Below are 27,374 nucleotides of genomic sequence, written 5' to 3' on the forward strand. Positions count from 1 at the left end.
TTTTTGGTTAATTGAGTAAAAATATTTAAAAGCTTTGTGGGTTTTACTTCAACATTTGTAATAAAAAAAGAAATACAGCGCACCCTGAAAGCACCATCTTATCTTCCCAGTGGTAAAAAGTGATCCTTACCCAAGGATGTCATCTGATACAAAAAAACAAGAAAACTTTGGTTCAGAGCAGGGAATCCTTCATGCATGTTAGTGGGTAACAATAAATCATTCAGGAAAATAAAAAAGGAAACTCGTTGTGGAGAAACTCTAGGGGCAGAACACTTACAGAGCAGATAACTGTTCTTATGGCCTTTTAAATTCAAAACTCGGATTCAGTTTGATACTTGAGAAAAATTCTCATTGCCTTCATTTTTTTTTTAAAGAGAAAAAAATGAATAGACACCCCCATTTTCTGGTTTCCTGCTCTGTGATTAGTGCCAAAGAGCTGGGCTTCTGGGGCTAACTGATGCCACCTGGAATGAGTGTCTCGCCTGGCTGCTGTGGCCCACCCTCAGCACAGACTGAAGGCAATGGATGCTGGCCCAAGCAGCCAGCCCAGGGCCTGTCAAAATATAAGCTAAGTATGGCATATGGGATTAGAGAGGGATCACAGAACCTTAGACATTTCCAAGAAAAATGAATAATATAAGGCTAGGCCTTGGACGGTCTGTATTTCATTAATCCCCCCTTTCCACAATGGTGGGCTGGCTGCCGGGGATGTGGGCTGCAGATGGGAAGCACACTTTGTGGGGTTTTGTTCTATTCTCCAGGCTCCTCTTAGGCACCAGAAGTATTCATTTCCTGGCATGATGAGGGATTTGGAGCTCTGGTGTCCAATTTGCTCTTTGGACAGCTTGAACAGCTGGCTGGGCCCTGGAATAGTTGGAAAGGCCATCAGGAACCCACTGTTATGAGAGGCTATGCCTGGCCCAGCCTCCCTGTACTATCTCTTTGGCTTAGGATCCCTGGTATAGGGCCTAACTGACTTCCTCAGTTCTTCTGTCTCCAACCCACCCCAAACATTGTGGCCCATCACTGAATCAGCATTAAGTAAGTATTTTAAATGGCGAGCTCTGTCTCAAAGATCAAGAAGTTCTCCTCTTTGCTTCCAGGAGAGCATTTGAATACTTCTTTTCAGATAAGCCAGGGTTCCATCCCCAACATGCCTCTAACATTCTCTCATGCCTCCCTGAACATCTTCACCAATTCTATTCCCTAGTCTGGAAGCTCCCTTTGGAAGAGCATGCACCTTCTATCAACCTGTCCTTTCTAGAAATTCCTACCTCTCAGGGAATTCTTCAACAGATTGCTCGTATCATGTAGTATCTGCGCTATTCCTCAATTAATTATGTCTTATTTGTTCTTTTTAGCACATTTTTATACACTTATGTTGATAAGACCATTAATTTCTTCCTCTCTTGTATCTTTCAGAAGGCTGGACATAGTAGGTTTTTAAATAATCACTTGTTGAATAAATAGACAAATAACAATAAAAAAACAGTAAAACACATTGGTAAAACAAATTCTTGATATTTGAGTAAAGCATGGGTTAAAAATTGACAACCTAACCCCCATCCTTGCTATTTTTAAGCCTGAATTTGATCTACTAGTAGGTCCATGTGCCCTTCTTACCACTTATTCTAATCTACAGCAAGAAGAGATACTGGAAACATCTTTCATCAACAGAATTTTTCCAATGTTCATCCTCTGCTTAGAAACCCACAGCGATTTCCTGTTGGCACTCATGTTAATTACAAATGGGCCCCTTTTGCTTCTCTGATCTCATGACTCCTTGCTTTTATCAGCTCCCAGCAAACTTATCTGCCTGATTCCAACCTCATCCTACTTCCTGGTTCTTGTCTCATCTGTGAGGGGTGCTGATCAGCCCCCAGTCAAGTGGCTGCTCTCCCTGCCTCCTGGGCACAGAGCAAGGGCTTTCTGAAGTTTTATCTTTAAAAGCCAAGTAAAAGTTCCTCTTAGGCTGGAGTACCAAATGGGGGGAAAAAACCAAAATCTGATTTACCCTTCTGATTTATAGTCAGTGTCTGTGACTTGTTGAGCTTAAAAAAATAAACAAAAGCAGGCATATTTGAAGCATTAAAGACACATCAATTACTTCCAGCTTGTGCGATTTCCTTTTGAACTCTCATCCTCTGACTGTTGCTGTCTCCCTGCTCCTGAGGTCTTTTGCTGCCTTCTGGGGTAGAAGCCCACCCTCCAAGGGAATTTCCTCCTCCCGGAACAGGAAGCTATGAAAAGTATAGCAATCCCTTGGTTGAGCTGGGACCCTGGTGGCTTAGCACACCCTCCCTGCCCTTCCCTTCTGCTAAACAAGCTGGGGACCACCTGAAGGCTGCAGGGCAGGCCAAGAGTAGATGGAGACAATTGGTTTTAATTGGAAGACCCCAATTCATAGCTGAGAGGGCTGCACATTCAAACAGAGGACAGTGCTGTTGACAGAGTTGCTTATGAACTAATGCAGGTTGGGAACATCCTCAGGCCTCACTTTCGTTGTTGGCTGTCACTTGCTTTGAAATCTGCTTTCTTGGTGTCAGCTCCCAGAAGGAGAGCATGTAGGAATTTCTGGGTGGGCAGGGTCAAGATTTCAGGTGTGATTTCACCCAGGGAGGGCTGAGGTCAAGTCTCATGCCAAGGACAGTGCTCCAATCGTTCTTACTTCAGGAATGTGTAGAGATGATGACATCTGGCCACCAAGGTTCAGCTGAGCTGAGCTTGCTGTTTATAGAGAGCCATCTTTCCTTCAAATGCCTGTAATACTGTAAGTTGTGTGTGTACATATCAAAAGAACATTACTAGGAAAAGGGGTCTGAGAAATCAGTCTTCCTTGGATGAGAGAAATGGGGTCCAGCAAGTTTATATAAAAATCGTTTGGGGATTGTTTTGTTTCTTTATCCATTGAATCTGTAAACTATTTATTTAATGCTTACTGTTTGCAAGGCAGAGGGTCCAAGGTCTCCAGTGCCTTTGTAAGAGAGCTGGGACCAAAACTCAGGGCTTTTCATTTCTGGCCCAGTATTGTCTTCACCACAAAATCTGTTAACTAATTACACACCTAACCATTTGTCCAGCACCTATAAATGACAGTCACCGTGTGAATGGATGTTTGACACAATGATCTCACTCAATTTTTGGAAGCCAGGTGCTATTGTCTCTTTTTTTATGACGAGGCCCGGAGAGGTTTCAGGGGAAACCTCGGGAGTTGGGATCCTGCAGTTAGTAAAAGGCAGAGGTAGGATTAAGTTGAAGGTCCCAGGAGGTGCAAAGTCCAAACTCTTTTCACTAAGCTACATTTGCTTCTCAATGGCTTCCCACACTCCAAGTGCCCCCCACCAAGGGGCTCCACTTCCTTTGGCCAGGAAGCCTTTGGATATGCAGATCTCCCGCTTGGCAGGCCTTCGGGTCTTCCTCTTCACCTTTGTCCCTCGGGACTCGCATCTTGATTAGCTCTTACCTCAGGAATGTGTAGAGATGATGAAATCTGGCCACCAAGGTTTAGTTGAGCTGAGCTTGCTGTTTATAGAGAGCCATCTTTCCTTCAAATGCCTTTTATTTTGTCACGGTTTACTGACAAGCCCAGGTCAGACTGTTGAACCGTACCACGACATAAGCGTTTGTCACTAGCCTGGCACAAAAAAGCATGCAGCCCTTGACCTGCCTTCTCTTCTCTTGTCTGGAATAAATTGCTACTCGCCTAGGGGATGCTTATTTGCTATTATCCAGCCGAGTCAGGGAATGCTCTGAATAATCAGATATTCCGATAAATAGAGTTACATTACATGGATCAGCAGCTTTCAAGGAATTAGAATGAAATACACTTAAGGCAAATACTGTACTAAGCATAATGTAATTTTCTTCCTGGTTTTTGCTGCTGATCTTGTGAACACCAATTCTCACTTAATAGGAGTTGAGGTGTAATTGAAAGAACTCTGGAAACCTGGTAGCTCTGCCATTAACCTGCTAAGTGATTCTGAGCACTCACCTTTCCATGCTGAAGTGCTCTTTCCTCCTCAGTAAAGCAAACACATTGGATCAGATTCAGGCTGTCTACACGGGCATGCTTACCATAATTCCCCACTCCCGGACCTGTGTCAGGCATCACTAGTCAACCATGACACATTTCCCTTTGATGCCTGACAGTTTCCGGATCCTTCTAAACCCAGAGTTCCAGTGACCACCCTGGGTAGACTGGAGTAGGCATATGAATTGAAATCTACCCGCCATCATTGAACCAGGTGTCAGCTGTTATGGGCAGCCTGAGGTGAGAGGGTGAGGGTTGGAAAGCTGAGCAGTAGTTATTAGAGGTATTAAGCACTAAGTACTTCACCATTCAGCTGAGATTTTTTTTTTCTTTTTCTCAAATTCACGGACATGAGGATGTATGTGACGACTCAAAACTATGGGAGGAATCATATCTAAAATCCTGGTGGGTAGGTCCAAATCGATGGTGTCATGGGAGGTGTGGTCAGCTTGGCTCTATGCCTAAGGTTCAAACCACCTGTTAACTTCTCTTTGAAGCTGTTCTAATAGAAGTAGGCAGAATAATCAAGCTCCCATCTCAGTTCTCTCTGCACTGGGTTGAGATGTGGTCATCTGTGTTATGGTTAGTGGAAGGGGATATACAAACCTCTTCCTGGTGGACTGCAAACTCCTCAGAGTCAGGGATGAGGCCCTCCTTATCTCTTGGATTCACGGCCTGATTCCACAACCAGCAGGCTGTTACTTAGCCTCTCTCTGCAGCAGTTCTTAAATTATAAGAAGGAGAGTAAAACAGTATGTATTTCAGGCATTTGTCATGCCCATCAAATGACACCATTGAAGTAAGTGCTTAAAAGACCACCCAGAATATTGCTGTCATTGTTTAGTACTTGTAAAGTCTTGGCTTAACACCATGCCCTGTGAACAATAGGTGTCAACATATATTGGCTGGTTTGGTTTTTAAATGACCATTGGAGGTGGAGGTGAGATTTCACCCTTGGGGTGACTGATCCAAGGGCCAGCAGGGAAACAAATAGGACAGGATCTGTCCTATAAGATTGTGGGGAATGGGACAGTGCAGAGTTAGTAAAGGGTCCTGAACCACCCACCTCCAAGGCCACCAGAAACCACTGAAGAGGGTCAGAGGGCAAACAAGGAAACTAGTCAGCTTCCTGAGCTTAGGAGAGATTTTTGACTAGGCTTTTCCACTTTTTAAAGCATCTTCTCTAATCATGAATATAGTTTGGTGCTGGCACATTTTTATTTCATTGTGTCCTCAAACAAGCTCAAGGCAGTATCACCCCCTACATCATTAATGAGAAGCTGTGGCCCAGAAAGGTTATGTGACCTGCCTAAGAACACACAGTTTTTGAGAGGCAGAGCTTGGCTGAGACTTTAACCTTCCTTTTCTTTCTCTCCTTTCTAGAAATATTTCAAGTTTAAGTTTCCCAACAAGCTTGTTCTTTTCTTTTCTCTTTTATATCGGGGATTGAACCCAGGGCGCTTTACCACTGAGCTACATCCCCAGTTATTTTTTATTTTGAGACAGGATCTCACTAAGTTGCTGAGGGTCTTGCTAAATTGCTGAGACTGGCCTCAAACTAATGATCCTCATGCCTCAGCCTGCCCAGTTGCTGGGATTATAGGCATGCACCACTACACTCGGCTTCAGTAGTTTTTTTTTTTTTCTTTTTTTCCTAAAAAGCATGGAGAAAAAGCAATTTTATCAATTCATTGATATACCAACAAGGATTTGGTAAGTGACTTTTATCTTCCCCAAATCCTCCCCATGTCAAATGTTAGATTTATTCCATGGCTACAAGAAAACCATAACGTGGAAATGAGCAAAAATATTCCCACGAAAGGAGTTTTTGAAGCATGCCTGGTGTGACTATTGACAAAGAGGATAGGAACAGCATATAATGCTTAATGAAACGTATAAAGGAAAGAACTGGGCTTTTATTCGAAACACGATCTACATTTTGCTGCCAAATAAAATAAAACAAGTATGAAACAGGCACAAACCACTGTTGGACGTGTTTCCCAAATGACTTGGACATAATGTGAAACCAGGAATTTATATGTTGCTCTAAAAAAAAAGGAATATGTACCTTCTATGTGTACATGGCTTTTAGTTTTCTTTTCCATGGTGGGCATAGATTTGCAAAGGACCATTATCCATTCATCTTCTAGTTCTCCTAGAGACCAGGCACACAATAGACCCATTTTCTACTGGTATACCCCATCGTGACCTGAATGAGTGGTCTGGGTGGCCATGTTTGCACACTTGAGAACCCCCACACTCCCCATACTATGGCTTCCACTGATTAAGACAATCTAGTCCCAAGGGGAGCCATAGCCTGGTTAAAACAACCAAATCCCTTCTTTTAGGGGTTTTAAATCCCAAAGAGGAGCATTTCAGTTGGTATAAATACTTGAATGGGAGAAAATGGAGACAAGGGCTAAATTAGCTATATTGTGCCATGTCCCAAATGAGCACTCAGAAAGAAGGGAGAGAAGGGAGAGAGAGAGAGAGAGAGAGAGAGAGAGAGAGAGAGAGAGAGAGAGAGAGAGAGAGAGAGAGAACAAAAACAGAGTAGATGCACAAAGGGAGTTTTGCTTTGTTTGGGCTGCTGTAATGAAATAACTTTTGACAGCTAACTTATAAATAATAGAAATTTATTTCTATAGTTTTAGAGGCCTGGGCATCCAAGTTGAAGACTAGCAGATTTACTCTCTGGCGAGGACACTACCTCACACATCTTCTAGCGCTCTCACATGGCAAGTGAAGTAGCTGCCTTTAACCCTTGATCACCTCCTAGAGGCCTCACCTCTTAATACAAGGGCTTGGTTTCAGGATCCCTTGTGGATACCAAAATCTTTGGATGCTTAAGTCTTTGATATAAAATGGCATAGTGTTTGCATATAACCTACACACATCCTCTCATATACTTTAAATCATTTCTAGATTACAAATAATACCTAACAAAATGCAAATACCCTGTAAATAGATTGTTCTATTTAGGAAATAAGGATAAGAAAAAAGTCTGTATATGTTCAATACAGACTTTTTTTTCCCCCCAAGTATTTTGTATCCATGGTTTATTGAATCTGCAGACGTAGAAACCATGGATTTAGAGGGTCAGCTGTACTATTACATTGGCAATTAAGCTTCAGCATATGAATTTGGGTGGATATCTCCAGAGCATGGCAACAGGGGAATGAAAGCATGAGATGATATGATAAACAACTTGAAAAATAGAAGGAATGGTTTCCAAACTCCAGATTCAGGCCCTTGCTATGAGGTCTGGCAGAACTTCTTACTCCAAGATGCCTAAGAGGCTCCTGTGTTATGGCAGAGGGGGTACTCTATCTCTAGGATAAACTGCTCATGAAAGAATCTTACTTCTTTCTTGGGCTTTGAGTGGTTTTTTGGCTCCTTATGTCTAAAGAAGATGTGATAACTGACATATAGGTTGGTGGTTGTTAGTTTCAACATCAGACAATGTTCTTAATTGGGGTTCATGGAGTTCTCTTGACTCCTCCAAGTTATATGCAATTTTAAATGTATATGTCAATGGCTGGTGTGTGTGGGTGTGTGTGTGTGTGTGTGTGTGTGTGTGTGTGTGTGTGTGTGTGAGAGAGAGAGAGAGAGAGAGAGAGAGAGAGAGAGAGAATTTGCTTTCAATCATTTTCACACAGGTTTATCTCCACCCACCCCTATTCCCACCAAATTTATGCTTTAAGGGGAACCAAAGATTCTTCACCTGGATTCACTACTCACTCAACTCCAAGAAAAAAGAGTTCTGCCATGAGTCATGGTGAGTGAGGTGGCATTTTCATATGATAAGGAAAAAGATAATTGTTCTGTGTGGGAGTCCTGGCCCTTTGGGCTTGTCCTCAGCTGCTGTGTTTCTCTCACTTGGTGAGAGGGTTAGCAATACTGTTAACCCTTCAGTACTTCCCGCTCCTGAGATGGCATCACCCTATTTGAGGAGATGTGGAGTCTCTAAGACAAAAGATTATGGTAGCAGAAAGCTTCCAATCACTTGATGGGCACTAGCTGATAAAAATACCTGGGCAATTTTATTTCTATTGTAACTTCACAAAATGGGAAAGTAATTCCAACTTGGGAGGCTGAGGCACAGTTTGCAAATTCAAGGCCAACCTCAGCCATTTAGTGAGGCCCTAAACAACTGAAGGAGACCCTATCTCAAAATAAAAAATACATAGGGCTGGGGATGTAGCTCATTGGCAAAGTGTCTCTGGGTTCAATCCCGAACCCCCCCCCCCCACAAAAAGAGATGAAAATAAACATAATTAAAATAATAACAGAGACCATCCACTGAGAACTTGTTTTATGTTAAGTAACTAAAGTATATATTATCTATTATCTCATTAATCCTCTACTACCACCTGTAGTTGGACACAATGTCATCTCCCTTTATGGATTAAGAAACTAAACCTTGGTGAGGATAAAGAACAAATACAAGTTCACCTGACAGGTGTCTTACTGGATATAATGACTAAGTCACCATTTGTTTGCTTCAGGCATTCCTATCATAGGCTAAAAAGTGTGGTCAAGATGTCAAAGGAATGGCATTTGTGCGGATTTCTCTTAGAGTCAGAAAAAACAATCTTCAGTTTCTACACCCAATAAATAATGCATAATAATATCTACCTCCTACTACCTCAGTGGTGAGACCTCTTCAACAGTATACACACACGTTCCCCAAAGACTAAAACTTGAACTTAGTGTTGTCTTACATTTCAGATTCTTAGGGGCTTATAGTGACATACATTTCTTTAGAGGAATGAAAATCCAAATTTGTTACTCCCTACTGAGCCAGCAAAAGGAAGAAATTAAAGTTTCAATAATACCCTTCACTAGTCTCAATTTTCTTTTCATTAACTAGTAGAATTATGGTTTAAAATAACTAAGGACTAATATAGAGTTACTAACATATTATGTTACTAAGTAAATATAAATAATTATATAACTATATAATTAAAATTAGTGAAATTTAATTATTTAATATACAAATAGAGAGGTCTTTTTTTCAGACACAAGGATAGCCTTTTTTTTTTTTAAGAGAGAGGTGAGAGATAGAGAGAATTTTTAATATTTATTTTTTAGTTCTCGGCAGACACAACATCTTTGTTGGTATGTGGTGCTGAGGATCGAACCCGGGCAGCACGCATGCCAGGCAAGCGCACTACCGCTTGAGCCACATCCCCAGCCCCAAGGATAGTCTTTTGACTGAAAAACATTAACTTATATAAAATACTAATGAGCAGCATCCTAATTTTTTTTCATCTTACTAACAACTGGTGAAACTTTGTCATGGAATGAATTTTGTGAACTCTTGCTATTAGAAGGTTTTGATTAAGCTACAATTAAAAAGACAGAAATTTGCTTTATTTAAAAAATATTATTGTGGGGGCTGGGGCTGGGGCTCAATGGTAGAGTGCCTGCCTTGCACATGTGAGGAACTGGGTTTGAAATCCTCAGCATCACATAAAAACGAATAAATGAAGATGTTGTTTCCATCTACAACTAAAAAAAATATATATTTAAAAATGTTATTGTTTTTCACTAATTGTGTGAAGTTTTAACTTTTGAACTCTTAGGGTTCTGCTCTGAGATATTGCTTAGAGGCAAAGAAATTGGGAACACTCAGTCATTGCCAGGCATTACTATCTGAGACATATTTATTCAATCCAACCTCGAGGACATCAAAATAGACAATTTTAGCTCTTTATCTTTGTGTGGTTCATGCAATTCTTGATTATCAAGCATAAAATGTTAATTTCAATCTCCAATAAATAACTAAACTCAGAGATATTAGCCCCTGCAATTAATATCTATCCCAACTAACCATATGTCTCTGGATATAGTTGGAGAAGAATTTCAGCTATCTAAGACTCATGAGATCTCGGCTCCAGCTGGGACTTCAAATCATGTTTTCAGAACACAAAGAACACTTGATAAAGTTGGAGAGAAATATTTTTCGAAGATATGTCACCAGGCAGCTTGGGAGTAATTTAACAGAACCATCCTACAGGGTATAAATTCAACCTTTGATCTCTGAAATAAAGGTCAGCAAATTTGTTTTTACTCTCCATAGCTTATAATCAATTCAATGTCTGGGTAAATCAGTTTCTAAAGAAGAGGCTGTGTTTGCAGACAAGTGATACTTTTTACCCTCCAATTTTTAGCCATTTAACTCTCTCTTCTCTGAATTAAATTCTAATGCTCCTCTCAACTTTGTGTGTGTGTGTGTGTGTGTGTGTGTGTGTGTATGGTGGGGGGAATGTGTTGATGGGAGTACCTAAAAACTTAAAATGCAATGTTTCAGAAGGGGGAAAATACCATAGTATTGTCTGCAGAAGAAATAAGAGCCCAATAAGATGCTTTATTTTTTTTTCCTTCAAAGAGTTGTAGACAAATTAAAAGACTTGTTTTTAATCTGTCACTTCACCTGACACCTTCTTGCTAATCCATGCTTTAAACCATGGTTGGCCCATGATTTAAATGGTTTTGATTTAGCTCGTGGGCCCACGGACTGTTTTTGTAAATAAAGTTTTATTGGAACATGCTCATTCACATATTGCAACTCAAAACATGCTCATTCACGTAGGTGTCATTTTTAGCTGCTTTTGTGTTATGAAAAGTTGAGTAGTTGCAACAGAGAGGCTATGGCCCACAGAGCCTAACATTTACCATCTGCTGTTTACTGAAAATGTTTGTTGGCTACTGATTTAAATCAAAGAAAGGTGCCTGGTGAAGAGACATTGTAAAAAGACATGCTCAGCCCAGATACAGCAATGGCTGATGGGTAAAGGAGAGCGAATCCTGGTTTTAATCCAAATTTTCATCTGTAGAAACAGAGTCTTAGAATAATATTAAGCAGATGAAAAGAATAGTTGGGGATAAAGAAATAATAACCAAGTTGACTTCTCTGCTTCTCCAGCAGCCTATCTAATAAAAGTAGGCCACGGTAGAGATGAACCCTGAATCCTTGGCTAAGTTCAGTTGTTTGGGAACGAGTTCCTTCTCTGCAGCGGATGTGTGGTCAAAGTTCATCATCAGTGCATGTACAGAGAGAGCACAGCATGTGTTATTCTGTGTGGGGACCAGCACTGGCCTGTCAATGGAATAACTAATTTAGTTAAAGGACATAGGCAAACAGTGGGGGTGGGGATCAAGAACCAAGAAAAGGAGTAATTTTAACCCTTTCTGGGCATGTATTTCATTTTTTAAATAACGTGGATTCTGTTTAAGGAATGCCTATAGAATTTAAACCCAAAGAGTGAAATGCAGTCTGTACCAGTCTTTGCCAGTCATCTTACATGGACAGCTGCCAGGAGGCTGATGTGCAAAGGCAATCATCGCACGCATGGTTATTTCAGTCTTAGACGCTCGTCATCCCTTGAAATTGCTCCACACCAGGGATTCCAAATTCCAGCCTTTGCTTGCTTGTCTCTGAAGTCAAGTGCGTGGGCCCATGAGAGTGGGCTCCCTCAACTTCCCCTCTAACTCCGGCTGCCGGGCATTCCTCCTGTGTCTGGAGTTTTACCTCTTTCTTAGATGAAGGGCAAGGGCTCATGGCTTATTTGTTGCCGTATCTTCTGTTCTCTTTAGGACATTGCTTTATCATCCTCAGGTTCTTCCTTTATAGTGGCTCTTTCAGTTTTCCTAATAAACATGCTTGGATCTCATCCACCACAAAAATTTAAAATTCAAGAACAAAACCAAAAATCTCCTTTTCTCAACTTTGTTACACTCTTTAGCCTCTTTCCTTCTCCCCCCCCCCCCCGCCCCACCACCTTTCACTCTATATTAATAAGAATAGAACTAGGTTTTGCTGTGATAACAAACAACACTTATACCTCAGTGACTTACTGAGAGTTCTTGTGCATGGCCATGGAAGATGAGGGACTTTCCTTGAGAGTAGCTCTCCTCTATTCAGTAGACCCTCAGTAGTCAACAGCCTTCAATCTTTGTCTGTCTTATCTATGTGCAGGGCCTCCTCTTTGATCACTATGACAAAGAGAGATTAAAAGGATAGGCATGGACTTTTTTAACTATCTCAGCCCAGAAAAATTTTACTAAGGAACTGCCACATGGCTCTTCCAAAATGCAAGTGCATTGAGAAGAAACATCTTCCATGTGACCGCAAGAGGAGCAGAACCAGATACTGGTAAACAGAGTGATGTTTTCCACAACTATTATCCTTCTGCAAGGAGATCCCATTACTTCATCGATGCTGCTCAATGCTCTCTCCCACTCAACATCTCATATCTGGCTTTCGTTAACACTACCCCACTCCACTAAAACTAGATTTGTTTCTGTTTAATCTTCTCCCTATGAGGACCATGTAGTTTTTCTCTACCTAACCACATCTTTGTAATTTCCTACTTTGTTTCTTTGTGGAATTTGATGCGGACTTTAACACCTTTCTTTTTGAATCCTCTTCTTGATCTATGCTATGGTTTGGATTAATGTCCTCCATGCCCATGTGTTAAAGGCTTGATCTCCAACCCTTGGCTCTGTTGGGAATGTGGAAACTAGTGGGAGGTCTTTAGGTCTTTGAGAGGTGCAGCCTCAAAGGGGATCATGGGATCCTAGTCCCTTCCTCTTCCTTTAATTCACTTCTAGGCCATGAGGTGAATGGTCTGCTCCACCACCTGCTCCCCACCATAATGTGCTGCCTTGCCACAGGCACCAAAGCCACAGAACCCATTCATCATAGGTTGAAACCTCCAAACTGTGAGCCAAAGTAAACCTCTCTTATTTCTGATTGTCTCTGATATTTGTTATAGTGACAGAAACTTGACTTTAGTTTGCATGGCAGTATTTGAAGCATTTTTAGCCCCCCCCCCTCCGTCTCCTTCACTGATTTCCATTTCTTCCTGCTAATGTAGAGTCCAGTTAACTAAGACTTTTCTCTGCATTCTCTATGCATTTCCCCTTTGACTTCAGACTTCATCTCTGAGCATGCAACTCCCCAATCAATCAATCGATCAATCCACCCATTTAACACTTTCTTCAGATCTAGAATTTTGCTTTCTCTCTTTCAGATTATACTTGTGCTTTTAAACTGATATGAATTCATAGCCTCTGAAAACCGGATGTTCTTCTGACTTAACAATTACAGTTAATGGAAGTGTATCAGAATACCCTGGACATAAGCAGTCGAGTACCCCAACTCAAGTGGGTTAAAAATTAATTTACTATTAATTATAGTGAGTAGTTGAGGTGCTTCTTTCAGCTCAGTCCTGCTGTGACTCTCAGTTCTACCTACAATTTATCCTCCCTTTCTCTTTTTACAAAAGTTCTACCCATTTCTTGAGACATCTTAGGAAATAGTAGCTAATAGTAGTAGTATCCCATTTATTCCTCACAAGAGATCTATGAAAGCCATACATATAACTGGAGTGTCCTTTATCTGAAATGTTTAGGATCAGGATTTTGGATTTTTTAGATTTTGAAAGGTTTTCATATATATCTTGCGGATGGGACTCAATTCTGAACATGGAGTTCATTTATTTTTCATATACAATTTAACCACATAGCTAAAGGTAATTTTCCACGATATTTTTAGTTTGCCTGTGTTTTGACAGTGACCCATCACATGCAGTCAAGTGTGAAATTTTCCTCTTGTGACTTCATGTAGGCACTCAAAAAGTTTCAGCTTTTGGATTTTCAGATTAGGCATGCTCCATCTGTCTTCCCGTTTGAAAAATGAGAAAACTGTGGCTAAGTATGTTGCCTACGATGACAAAGCCTAGGGGTGGTAAAGCCAGGACTCACCTCCTTTCAGTTGGATTCTTGTGTGCAAACATATCCTGGAAACCCTTGGGGATCCCATCTTCCTTCTCTCTTTCCCCTTCTCCAACTGCCAATCCCACCCTCACTGATTGCAATCTCACCCTCCTTTGCAACCAGCTCGTGTTTTCCTCATCTCTTTCTTATGTTGCTTCTCATATGCTGCTATGGGCCTTGTTCAAAGGGAGAGAAAGGAATTACTATTTACTAAATGATTACGGTGGCTCTTATAATAATTTATGCTCTTGTTTTTGCTTTCTTTCTTGTCTGTCCTGGGTCATACATTAAGATATAGCCATGCATCTTTCTCCTTTTGTGTGTCTGGTGGCTCCCAGCCTAGCAGGTGCAGTGGTGTTGTTTGGCCAGATGGTTCCTGAGGGTCTGGCTGGGATGAGAAAATGGAAGTCACAAGAAATAAAGAATTCTGTACTTGGGAGGCACAAGACCTGAGTATGAGTTTAGCTCCTCAGTGTATGCAGCTGTATGAGCCGGAATGAGTGAGTGGCTTAATTACACCTCTGTGGACCAAATTTTGTCCCCCTCCCAGTACCCCAAATTTGTATGTTGAAGACCTAACCTTTCAATGGAATGTGACTACATTTGGAAATAAGTCCTTGAAGAGGTAATTAAGTTCAAATAGGTCGCTAGAACTGGAGATCCCTAGTATATTATGACTGGGCTCCTTAAGGGAAGAAGAGAGTAGGACATAGACACATTTTTGTATAGACAAAAAGTCACATGAAGACACACTGTAAGCCAAGGAGTGAGGTCTTGAAGAAGCAACTCTGCCAACACCTTGATCTCTTGACTCCTGGTCTCTGGAACCATGAGGAAACAAGTTTCTGTTGCTTATGCCACCCAGTCTGTAGGATTTTGTTATGGCAACTCTGAGTCTCAGTCATATCAACTGTAAAATGGGTTTGCTGGATTATTTCATGGAGTGAAATTCTCAGCACAGGGCCAGGTAATCACTTGTACATAATCAGCCAGTGACAATTTCCCTGTAAGGCAGTACAACTGGGAACAAGCATGTCAGGGTTGCTAGGGGCTGAAGGCTGAAACCCCTGAATGGTGGTAAATAAGCAAGTTGAGACTGGCCTAAAGAGTGCCAGAAGCTACGAATGGGCTGATTCCAAGATCAAGTACTAGGAGCCAGGGAGGCAAGTTGTGACTCTATCTCCAAATAACATAAAGCCTGGAGGTTGATTAGCTCCATTTGAATCTTGTGTCCACCTTTCCACCCATGTCTTGGTCAAGGGGATCTGATGATCTGATGGGTTTAGGCCTAGATTACCTGGGCCTCAGTTGAACCTGAACCACCAAAGGAGGTTTGAGGGGAGGGAACCTGAACAACCACCAGAAAAATGGCACCCAGACAACTGCCCCAAACATGTGGCCTCCATGCCCATGTAGACAAGGATTCCCATAAACACACAGTCCAGACATTCTCTTTTTGTCTCTATCTACTCCTTCTTCTCTCCTGCTTCCTCCTACTTCTTAAAGTAGCCTTCTGAGTATGGGTAAATTTTTGGTGATCTAATCCAAGTCCATTGGTAATCGGATGATCGGCTTTGGAGGTCATCAGCTCACCAGGCTGCTGCAGGACGGAACAAGACTAGGTCCTCAGGAGTGGGGGTGATGGAGCCATCTTTCAACCAAGCTATCCCTTCCTCCAATCCAAGGACTTAATAATCTTCTAGAACCTGTGTTCCTGTGTTTCCAAGTCTCAGACTCAGACAGACTCAATTCTAAGTGTCACCTGTGATGTGTGACACAATAAAGAAAAAAATAATGTGTTTGTGTGTGTATATATATCCTTGGTACCATGAATTGATCCCAGGGGTGCTTTACTACTGAGCCACATCCCTTCCTTTTTTTTTTTTTTTTTTTTAAATTTTGAGACAGTGTCTTGCTAAATTGCTTAGGGACTCACTGAATTGCTGAGGCTGGCTTTGAATTTGCGTTCCTCCTGCTTCAGCCTCCCAAGTCACTGGGATTACAAGTGTTTGCCACCATGTCTGACGAGACTAATATTAAAAGAGTATCGCTGGGTATGGGGGCACATGCCTGTATTCCCAGCAGCTCAGAAGGCCAAGGCAGGAAGATCAGGAGTTCAAAGCCAATCTCAGTAATTTAGCAAGGTGCAAAGCAACTTAGAGAGATCTTGTCTCTGAATAAAATATAAAAAGGGCTGGGGATGTGGTTCAGTGGCTGAGTGTCCTTGGGTTTGATCCCAGTACAAAAAAAAAAAAAAGTATCAATTATGTGCCAGATACTGAGACAAGTACTGCCTGCTTCAATCTTAAGTCACTCCATGCAATTCCATGAGCCCCTCATTTTACTGATGCAGAAATTGAGGGCCAGAGAAGTTAAGCAACTTATCTGATGTTTCTCAGGCAGGACGTAGCAGAGTTGGGATCCCAAACCAGGACTACTTGATTTAATCTCCTTACTCTTTATCATTAAGCCCACCACCACGCCTCCATAGTTGGCAGGCCAAATTGGGCTGTGGGCTGCAAACAATTAGCAAAAGCAGTTATCCAGCAAATCCAAGAAACAGTGAAAGCGGAGGGGAAAAATATCTTTAAAGAGAAAACTTTTTTACTCCTCAGCTGGTTAAGAGAGAGCATTTTGTCACAGGCTGCGGAGGGCAGGGAAGGGGCAGAATGTTCACTGAATGTTCATTCTCCCAATTGTTATTCTATGACATCGAGCTCACACTCCAGGGAAAATGTAGAGCCTGAGTTGAAATGTCGTCCAAAGCCATTCAGCTAGGGCTTTAAAAGAAGCTTTTGTTGGTGGAAATCTCTTCACTGTCCTGACTTTCTCTGGGATTAGGTTTGCCTGGTAAAATAAAGGATGACCAGTTAAATTTGAATTTCAGATAAAAAAAAAATGTTTTCATGGGACATACTTACACTGAAACTTACTGCACGGGACATACTTACACTGAAACATTTTGCATTACTTATCTGAAATTCAAGTTCAATGAGGCATCCCATGTTTTCATTTGCCAAATCTGGCAACCTGTCTGGACTTCCAGAAGAGGCCAGCTCCCCTCTATCTTGCCGTCCAAACAGAATTGCCAGGTTATTTTATTCCCGTGAAGAAAGCAGGATGTCAGCACATATTCTGGAAGCTGCAGGCTTATACTTGCTCTACCTTGTTCTTTTAAGGAAAAAAATTTTTTTTTTAAAGATGTGGGCTTTGTAAATAATAATAGCAATAATAATAATCCTCTCCGGATCTGGGAAATGTCTTGAGGGTTTGGGGGGAATCAACTTTCCACTAAATTTCCTGGAAACTGGTCAGTACAATTTGTATTTAATAAAGAGCAGCAAGCTTTGCCGCCACAGCATCTTGTGAGAGCATCCCACAGAGGAAGTGGGAGACAGTCGTGACCTCCCCAGAGCGGATGCCCCTCCCTGGGGATTAAGATTGAATTCCAAGCTCTGCAAGACCAAAGGACAGTGGAGGATTGGGTGCAGGGGAAGGAGAAGGAAGGGTCAAGAAGGACACGAGAAGGGACCAGGAAGGGATAGGGAGGAGGCATCAGTGCAAATGCAAGGACATTTGCCCCCTTTGCAATGCTCCCCAGTTTCCCTCTCATCTTTAAGCCTGAAAGCACATTCCTGGCATTGACTCTTCACCCTTCACTGCCCTTGGTTGCTGGTGCGGTGATTTTTGGCCATTTTCTGCAGAGATGTGCCTTTCCAGGGAGTGCCCATCTAAGGAGCAGCAGGCCAGCTGTCAGACAGAGAAGACTCTTCAAAAGGGAAGACACCCTGGGAGGGCAAGTATTTGCCAAGTAACTGAGTGTCCCTGTGTTTGCAGGTGTTTAGTGTATGTTTGTGGGTGTGCACAGCAGTGAATACAAGGACCTATTGTGTCCTGCACTCCAAAGCTGGCTGAGGGCCTGGTAGCCAGGGAGGGTCACGATTCACTGCAACTCAACACACTTTTATTGAGCTTCTTAAGTTCAACGCCCTGTGCTCAGCCTGTAGGAAATATAAAGATAAGGCTGATCCCTGTTTTTCAAGGGCCTTAAAATCTAATAGGGGATAAAGCAAAGAGATAGTAATAAAACAGGCAGAGCCAGGTAAGTATCATCTGGGGGGCAAGAACAAATGTTTTTAAGGCTTGATACAGCAAGAAAATGTTTGTTTACGAGGAGAGATCAAGAAAGACCTAATGGGGGAGGTAGCGTTCAAGATAAGCCTTGCAGAATGAGTGACATTTCAGTAGGCTGGGCATGGAGGAGAGGACATATTTGACAGTTGTGTTTTATGAGGTTCACATAGAAATAAATTCATCTCTAACATAGATCCAAAATAAATTCCACTAATGATAAACATGGTCAAACCAGGGGTGATATCCAATTTTATAATTTTATTATAAGCTTTCCTCCTAAGAGCCTCGGTGGGAATCAGTGACTACGGCTAAAACAAAACCAAAGTCACATGCCAAACATTGGGTAGTGTGATTTACATATAATATCTTATTTAATATGAATGCATGGCAGCTTCCTGGATAATATTGTAATCTCAACTGCAGCATTATAAATGTGTTTATATTAATTTATCAATGCACCCCATCTACCCATCCACCCAGATTCAGGAATTTTTCCATTGGTATCACAGAGTAATTAATCTACTACTAGTTTCCCTCCAAATTCTTTCCATTGATTTTTGTCACTGTGTGGATTCAGTAAAAATGATCAATATGTACCAATATTTCTCTTGATTCATCTGGTAAAATTATTGCATATGAGGAATCCTATTGTACTAAATTTCACTATAACACAGGTTTTGGATTGGGGAGTCATGTGCTATTTCAGGTCTTGTTATAACTGTGGGCTGCTGTAAACATAATACATTTACTTAATTAAGAAGTTATATGTAGTAAGTTTTTGCTACTCTCTGCTTACTGTCTACCTCTTTAGAAATCTTTGGTCTTTGAGTAGAATATTTATGTGATGATTGATAGTAAACAATTATGTCACATGTTTGATGTAATATGTTAAAAACCTAAGATATGGCAAGGTTTCTAGAATACTCTGAGGAACCTGTGGTGTACCATTGTTTGATAAGGGTTGGGTTTTGTTTAACCGTATCATCAAGTTCTGGAGAAGAAAAAGTCCTGTCTCCTTTAAGAAAGAGGTGGAGGCTTTGGCGCCTGTAAAAACTGTTGGCACACTTCTTGTCATAGAAACCACTTTCCAAGTCAAGGAAGTCTTGATAAAGGAGGAGGAGGTTGAGTTCTGAGCTGGCTTTATGGGGCCTAAGTAACCATTTCCTGATTTAGAAAGAAGGTCACAGGGAAACACTATTTTATAGGTCTTGATGGTTTAGCCTTTTTAGCTAAGTCTCAAGGGATGGAAAGAGTTTCTTTAACCTGCCAGCGAAAGGAAAGTTTACCCTTGAAGATAGCCCTCAGACATAATGAGGAGGGTGGTGCCCCGGTAAGGGCTGCTCCACACAGACACTGGCCAAGGAGGCAGCAGTTTGGGTCAGACTCTACTGAGTCTTCAAACAATTCCTTCTTCTCTTCCCACTTCAGGTTCTTCACACAGTAAGTGGCACTATGCGTTGATTTCATAAAGCTGATATAGTAAGTCACTTAATCCGCAAAAAAGCATTGAGCACTTATCATGCAAGTACCAGCCCTGTGCAAATAAAATAAACAGCCCCCACCTTGATAGAGTGATGCACAGAGGGAGGTGATGCCTGCAGAGTCCAGGGCAAGGACCACTAAATGATGTGGCCTAGCTAGTGGCCTAGCTGTGACCAGAACCAGCATCTACAGATGCCCATCTCCTAGGCTTCCTTCTTGAAGAGCATCCCCACTGAAGGTGCCACTAAGTTACAGAACTACTTAGAAGTCTCTAATTTTGAAAGACTGAGTTTTTCTTAGACTTGGAAGTCAGAGTTGGGTAAAGTGGTTATTGATAACCAAGTCTTAGGAGAGAAAGATCCTCAAATTATATTTCTGGGGATGATTTTTATTTTCTTTTAAATATACTATATTGACATTTTTAGTATGTTCATATCTGTATTAATAAACAGTTAAATCACATATATAGACACTTTTAATAGAGTTTCTTCTTTTACTTTTTAAAAATTTTCTTTCTTCCTTCCTTCAGTACAAAAAAGCATCATAGACTAGATCTTGTACAACATCTTCCCTTATCTTGGGGGGATTCATCTGAAGACCCCCAGTGAATACTTGAAATTGCAGATAGTACCAAACTCTATATACTGTGCTTTTCTCCACATTTATATACCTTTGATATAGTTTGATTTATAAATTAGGTCCAGTCAGAGACTGACAACAGTAACTAATAATAAAATAAGTATAACAATATATTTAATAAAAATTATGTGAATGCAGTCTCCGTCTTTTCTCTCCTAGGCGCACACACACACACACACACACACACACACACACACACACACACCTCAAAAAGAGTTAAGACAAATATTAGTATTTTGGGACCACAGGACTATAAGTAACTAAATACACAAAAAGTGAACCGTGGGGAAGGGGTAATACTCTACTCTGAAAAGACTAATTACTTCATCTACAAAGATGAAGTAATTATAATTAAGACTGCTCCATCTACTATAGAAACAGCTGTCATGAGGCCTATTAGGAATTAGCCAATGTCTCCATCAAGCAACAGAAAATATCACAGCCATGTTGCAATATATGTGGTGATAATATTTATGTACTTGCTATCTTACCGCATAAATATTTAAGTACTGGTATCCAAAACTACCTTGAAATCACAGAAAAAGATTTTTTAAAATAATATATCTTCTAAGTATAGGAAAGTAGCAGAGAATTATACTTTTTGTGTATTGCAAGCTTAGCTACCATATGATACAAACCAAACTATAATTCTAATGTCCATGGTCAACAATTACTTAGTATTTGCTTTGAGCAAGAATCCTGGATCATGAAAGACACCCCCCCCCCATATACGAAAATATATATTATGCCAAAATTCTTCCCTTTGAGAATTTATTTGGAGATAATAAAAAGTTAATAGACAATTTAAAGCCAAGTGACATTTGTGTCCTCCCCATCCCCAAATAATAAAGAGGAGAGTTTTAAGAAGACCTTTGGATAAAGGTTGTTCTTCAAACACAGGCAGGGTTTGGCTAATTCATTTTCTCAAACTTGCATAATGGCAAACGAGACAAATGTCTTCCCAGCAACATCAGCTGTCCGGTGGTACATAGCAGACTGTATTTCTCACATTTATCAGCTAACAAATTAAACAGTCAACAAGCATTTCTTGACTATCTGCTTTGTACAAGAACCAATGCTGGATTTTAAAAATTTGTTTCTTAATTTTTGGACTTAATGAATTTCAGAACATATGTGTTGAATATTTGAGGGTAGATTTGCAACCTCTGTAATGTGGGAGAAGCGGAGTCCAATTCCCTAGAGTCAGCCTCCTCCCCAGGGCCCCCTGGGCTTCAGAGGTTTTGCATCGGGTACCTTCCACAGCACAGATGAAGCAAGTACAAGCATTTAAAAGCCCCAAGTGTAAGGATGATGGCATTCTGTTGGACTGGTCTCTGATCAAAGGAATTTTGCTTCCACATAAAGGAGAAGTTGAGGCTCAGAAGGGACTACTTTGGTAAACTTTAAAGCAAGCAAAGTTCCCTCTATCGGGCGGAGGAATGAGTTTGGTTTTAGAAGAAACTCCATGCACAATAACCTGGTATTTTCCAAGGTGAAAATACGGCTTTGCTCTTTGTTCATTTCCTGGTCTACAGGATCTCAGACATGAGTTTTGTGCATTGGGAAGGACAGATTATGGGGCACCCATGTTTTACGAGGCTGGGAGTAAATTACACAAAGTCCCACAGATGGAGAAAAGAAGATGTTGGGAAATATCGTTTTCTGGTTAAAGCTCGGAGATTGCAAAGGTTTTCTTAGCTCCATGGAATTTCTCTAACTGCCTGGGGATTTCTAGGTTTCTAAGAAGCTTGAGGTGGCTGTTAACCTAATTCACAGTTGAAGGGAGCCAAGACAGCCTTGTATGCCAGCCATGTGGTAGGATGTCCTCTTAAAAGTCTCTTTAAACTCAGGCATGTAAGGGAACCCTTCTTTTCTGAGCTAGGGCCCCTTCTGAAACTGGGTCAATGGCTCTCATCCTCATCTTCCTGCCTGCTTTGCTGAAGCACAGTGTAAGCAAATAAATATCAATGAATTGCTTAATGATTTTCATAAGGCTTCATCTTTTCAAGGCAAGGGGCTCTCCTGAAATCTTTGATCTGCTCTGTATGAATCTGTTTTCCAAATGGCCAGCACATGTCGAGGCCTGCTGTCCTCTGGGTTACAGGAAGACGCCTTTGATGGGTTAACCGCAGAGTAACTGAACTCTTTTCAAGTGCCTTTCAAAAGTTCCTTTGTCCTGCTGTGGATCTTGCCACTTGGATTGGATCAGCAGGAGACTGTTCCTGGCAAAGGGTTCTAGTACATTCTCCTTCTGATATGAGTTTGGTCCCTGGGTAATGCCATCTGAAATCTGATGTCCCAGAGGTTGAAGTGTAAGCACCAGGCAATTATGAAATGGACACCCAAACTCTAGATGGGCCACTCAAACTTTTTTAGCATTCCTTATTTTCAACCATTTTGAAGAATACTGGTCTTATTATTACCAAAGCCTCTCCATAGATGCCTGATGCTGCCTTCAGTGGATATTACTGCTTTGGAAGAGTCCTACAGTTGAATCCATTCTTTTCTCAGCCCGAGTGGAAATGTTTAGTCAGTTAATTTCTTGATGGTGTACATATTTAATTGCTTGCACTGTGCTTATGTAATAAAAATAATGATTTGGTGTGGTTTGTTTCTATAGATTATAAAACATATTCAAGCTACAGCATAGTGGATGGGACATCCATGGATGTTATTAAGTTGAGAGGGAAAATTGGAGAAATGAAGGAGGAAGAAGAAAAAGGCAATTTTGGAAGTTGCAGCAGGTGGACCCAGGGCCTTGGGCACACTGGAATCAGTGAGGACTGAAATATTATGTTTTGCTATATATAAAATTAAACATTTGGTGAACAAAAACTTAACTTCAATGCAAAAATGTAATAACTACCCATAAATACTTAATGAAATATATGATAGAGCAAAATTTAAGAAGACAAAAAAGTAGAAATGTCTTTTTCTCTTTGCTGTGTTTTCAATGTTAGAAGTACTTTTATCCTGATTGTTACCATTATTGGGCACTACTTATGTCTATGTAATCTTTATTATGAAGTAACCTTTATTTTTTCTTATCTCTTTGATTCCGGGTATCCCAAAACTTCCTCTCCTTACAGATCCATATACTAAGCAAACCACTGGGAGCTTTGGACTACTTACTCAAACCTTTATTGAGTGGCTACTCTGCCAGACCCTAAGTGCTAGTCTGGCCTTTGAAAGCTGCAGGTTAACCCCACTGACCCCTTTTCCCCTCTCTCTTTCTTGATATCAATATACCCAGTGATTGCAAAAGCTTAACTCTAGGCTGCTGCCACTCAGTTCTCTTAAACAGTTTTTTCACCCCTCATGCAAGAAGAAAGCCTTGCTAATTTCAGACAAATCTTCAAACTGTTTTTTTCTATTTTTATTTAAATGAATTACCATCCAAACAGCCACCTAGTCCAGAAAGCTGAGAGTCATAATAGTCTCCTTTGTCTTCATTACAACCATCCTCCCACAGCTAGTCAATCACCAGGCTCTGCCAATCTTCCCTTAGTTGTCACTGAAATCCGCTCTCTCCTCTGTTGCCACCGTGGGGACTTTTTTCCAGCTTTCTACACCTCTCATCGCCTACCTGGCTTTGCTACGATGACCTCTTCCTAATTATTCCCTTGGCTTCCACTCCCATTCCTCCTTTAAGCTATTCATTTCCTTTTTCATATAAAGCTTAGATTATTTTTACCCAAATTAAAATTTAATAATTAATAAGCCATGGAGCTATGATTCAAACCAGTTGGCAAAAGAAAAAAAAAGAAAAGAAAATTTTTTTAGCTGTGCATGGTAGCACACGACTGTAAATCTCAGTGGCTCAGGAGGCTGAGGCAGGAGGATCGTGAGTTCAAAGCCATTCTCAGTAACTTAGCAAGGCACTAAGACTCGTGAGACCCTGTCTCTAAATAAAATACAAAATAGGGCTGGGGATGTGGCTCAGTGGTTGAGTGTCCCTGAGTTCAATACCTGGTATGAAAAAAATTTTTTTCTTAATCACAAGTAAGTACAGAATTTTATTAAATATTTTCCATTGTCTATGTGGTATGTCAATGTGATAACTTACATAATTGATTTTTCAAAGTTAAACAATTCTTGAATGCCATATGATATTTATCTTATGATATTTGTTCATGGTCACTTTGGATCACTTACTAATATTTAACATTCTTGTATCTCTGCCCATAAGCAAGATTGATCATTCTGTCCTTATCTGACTTTGTAAAATATTATGAAATATTTTTATATTTATAATATTAAAGGTTATTATATTTTCCTTTGATATGTTTTTTGGTTTTTGTTTTGGTACCAGGAATTGAACCCAGGGGTACTTAGCTAATAAGCCGCATTCCCAGCCCTTTTTATTTTTTATCTTGCTCAGTTGCTGAGGCTAGCCTCTAACTTGAAGTCCTCCTGCCTTAGACTCCTGAGTTGCTGAGCCTGATTCTTTTGATTCTGGGGAAAAAAATTATTGTCTCTAAAATTGTACTCCTTTATGACATATTTTCCACTATTGATTTAATTCCTCCCTTTTAAAAAGTTTGATATGATCCTTTTTTTTCCCTTTATTTTTATTTATTTCTTTTTATGTGGTGCTGAGAATGGAACCCAGGTCCTCATACAAGTGAGGCAAGTGCTCTACCACTGAGCCACAACCCCAGCCCTAATTTCCCCCTTTCCTTGTTATAGGTTTACTGAGTGTCAATTTCTTCTCCAGTTAACTTTCACAATTTATGCTTTCTAAAAATTGTACAGTGTATCCAAGATTTCAAATATATGGACCTAATGTTGTTCATGTGATTCTCTTAAGATTTTAAAATATTTACTTTTTCTGTTTCACTGTCCCTTTTCATATCTGGAACTATTTATTTCTTCCTCCTTAAAAAAAAAGAGCAATTATGCTGGGAGTTTGTCTATTTAATTACTTTTTGGAAACAACCAGCTTTTCATTTTGTTGATCAGATGACCTACACCACAGAAGCAAATTTTCAGAAACTCATGTCTGGTTTTAAAACCAGAGGGTGGCTCCTCGCATACGCAACCTCCTAGCAAATTCACTACTTGGTTTCTCCCCACACTTATCCTGTGCTGTGCCCTGCAACAGCTTTAGATTCTTCCTAAGCCCAAACTTCAACCTGTTTGCTCCGTGTTTTTTCTTACAGACTTCTCCTTTCTTCCGTTACCCACTTGGCTGAAGTGGGTAAATTCTAGGTCCAGTTTTCCTCTTTGTGGGGGTTTCCCACCCCATCCCTTCTCTCTCACTGTCTTGGGGGTCATGACGTCCTTCTCTGAGCTGGTTTTGTGCCTCCCACACATTCCTACTTCTTCATCCCTCATTACGTTTTGGTCACACGTCTCCCTCCCCTCCTGGATGGTGAGCGTTGGTGCCGTCGATTTTTTCACATCTGTATTCCTGGAACTAATTTTTTTCTTTTTTCTTTTTGCGGGAGGGATTGAACTCAGGAGGTGTTTAACCACGGAGCCACATTCCCAGCCCTTTATTTATTTATTTATTTTTTAGAGACAGGGTCTTGCTAAGTTCCTGAGCCTGGCTTTGAACTTGTGATCCTCCTGCCTCAGCTTCCAGAGTCACTGAGATGACAGGTGTGCACCGTGCCCAGCAGTACTCCTAGAACTTTTAATTTATTTCTCCTATCCCCATATCTTTCCTTTTTCAAAAAGGAAAAGCAAAAAATAGAGAAACAATTACACTATGTCCCTCTCTATTTTAAGAAAGGCTGGCATACAACCTCTCCAACTAAGATGCTGACTGAATTAACTTCTGTCTCCCTGCCTTGTCAATATGCACTTAGCATTGAATCACATGTTTGCTAACATCTGTAAATTGTCAAATTTTTAAGCCAATATTCTTTTCTTATAAGGTCTAAAGTACTTTATATCTGGATATATCAATGCATTTTAAATACCAGACCAGATTTTAATCAGGTTATGTAACTTCTCATAGAGTTTATTTATAAACTTATGCACTATTTAATCTTGACCCATACAAATACATGTTAGAATCTTTATCTTTGGGAACAATATTGTAAGTAGGTAATTTAAAGAAATCTCCATTTTAGCTCATAGTTGTTTTTATCTGGAAGCTTAAATTTACAACAATCGACCTACATATGAACATATAAAACAAGATGCTATTTATAAGCTGAATGGTTGTGAAACCCAGAGGGAGTTAGGAAAGCTGAGTTTGAGTCTCAGTTCTACTTACACCTCAAGCAGGACTTTAATCCTAGTAAATCTCATTAGTAAAATAGTGATAATGATTTCTGACCCTCTAGGTTTTGTAAGGACTAAATCATACATTGTGGAAAAATGCCTTGCATGGTGCAGGAACTTAGCAGATACTATTTTTAAAATTTTATTTTATTTTATATTTTTAAGACAGGGTCCTGCTAAGTTGGCCAGACTGGCCTTGAACTCGTGATCCTCCTGCCTCGGCCGAGGAGACAGAATTACAGGTGTGCACCACCACACTCAGCAATACTCACTAAATTTAAATTTAACTTGCATGATGGGAAATCACAAATATGCTTGTGTTGAAAATAATAAACTCAATTTAGAAGACTATTACTGAGGCATTTGATGTCAGCCTAAAGAAAATCCCATTTTTCTTGGCTCTGCTTGCTTTCTTGGCCAGGAACAATATCCTCTGCCAATTCACTTTATTTTCATTGTTTTAGTTAAAGAACAGTTATTCAGACACTGAGATTTGGGAGTCTTGAGTTCCATTTTGAGCAAGCACGTCCCAATGACCTTGGACAATCAATGGAACATTTTTTTTTGGACATTTTTTGCATATCCCCAAAGGCAAAAACCTTAGACTTATTCCTTTCTGTCTGCTCAGCACTAACTTGGCAATGCTTGTTATCCCAAATCAGGACATCAATGTTTTAATTCACAAGAAAAATCCAATTCATGTAACATCTTTATCCCTCTATGAACTGTGGGGGAAAGGGAAGTAGCTGAGCCTAAGTGTCCAGCCCGAAGCATTAGCCAATAGCCCTTTAAAGTAATCATTTCTCTGCAAAGCCAGCAGCTCTCTGTCCACCTCATTTTGCTGTTGGAAAGAAAACCTTTTCTGTACTCTCTGCCTCCACCTGAACTGCATGGTAATTGAAAGTCATTTTGCTTTTCAAATCATCCTCAGTGGCTACGTGTACATTACCCATCCACTCCACTATCTAAATGAGGGGTTGAGGAAAAGTCCCCAAGGGAAGCGTGAATAGCCAGCAGCTGCATTTGGCTAGGCCATCTGAACTACAGCCTGCACCTTGGCCCAACCCCA

The 27,374-nt window shown here is 40.6% G+C and overlaps 1 protein-coding gene across 7 annotated transcripts in view; it reads right to left on the reverse strand.

Annotated features, from left to right (window-relative positions):
• The window catches only part of Rnls (renalase, FAD dependent amine oxidase), a 387,611-nt gene that overhangs the window by 38,584 nt on the left and 321,653 nt on the right, over window positions 1–27,374 (reverse strand). For 4 of the 7 annotated variants that reach the window (XR_013436093.1, XR_013436085.1, XR_005728657.2 and 1 more), the window contains 2 exons: window positions 11,894–12,031; window positions 4,637–4,754 (listed from right to left, as the gene is read on the reverse strand). The exons of the other annotated variants lie outside the window; for them this stretch is intronic. The gene's annotated coding sequence lies outside the window, so the exon portion shown is untranslated. The remainder of the gene's footprint in view (window positions 1–4,636; window positions 4,755–11,893; window positions 12,032–27,374) is intronic. 7 annotated transcript variants of the gene reach the window in all.

This window comes from Ictidomys tridecemlineatus, chromosome 1 (genome assembly GCF_052094955.1).
Source record: "Ictidomys tridecemlineatus isolate mIctTri1 chromosome 1, mIctTri1.hap1, whole genome shotgun sequence".
Lineage (NCBI taxonomy): Eukaryota > Metazoa > Chordata > Mammalia > Rodentia > Sciuridae > Ictidomys > Ictidomys tridecemlineatus.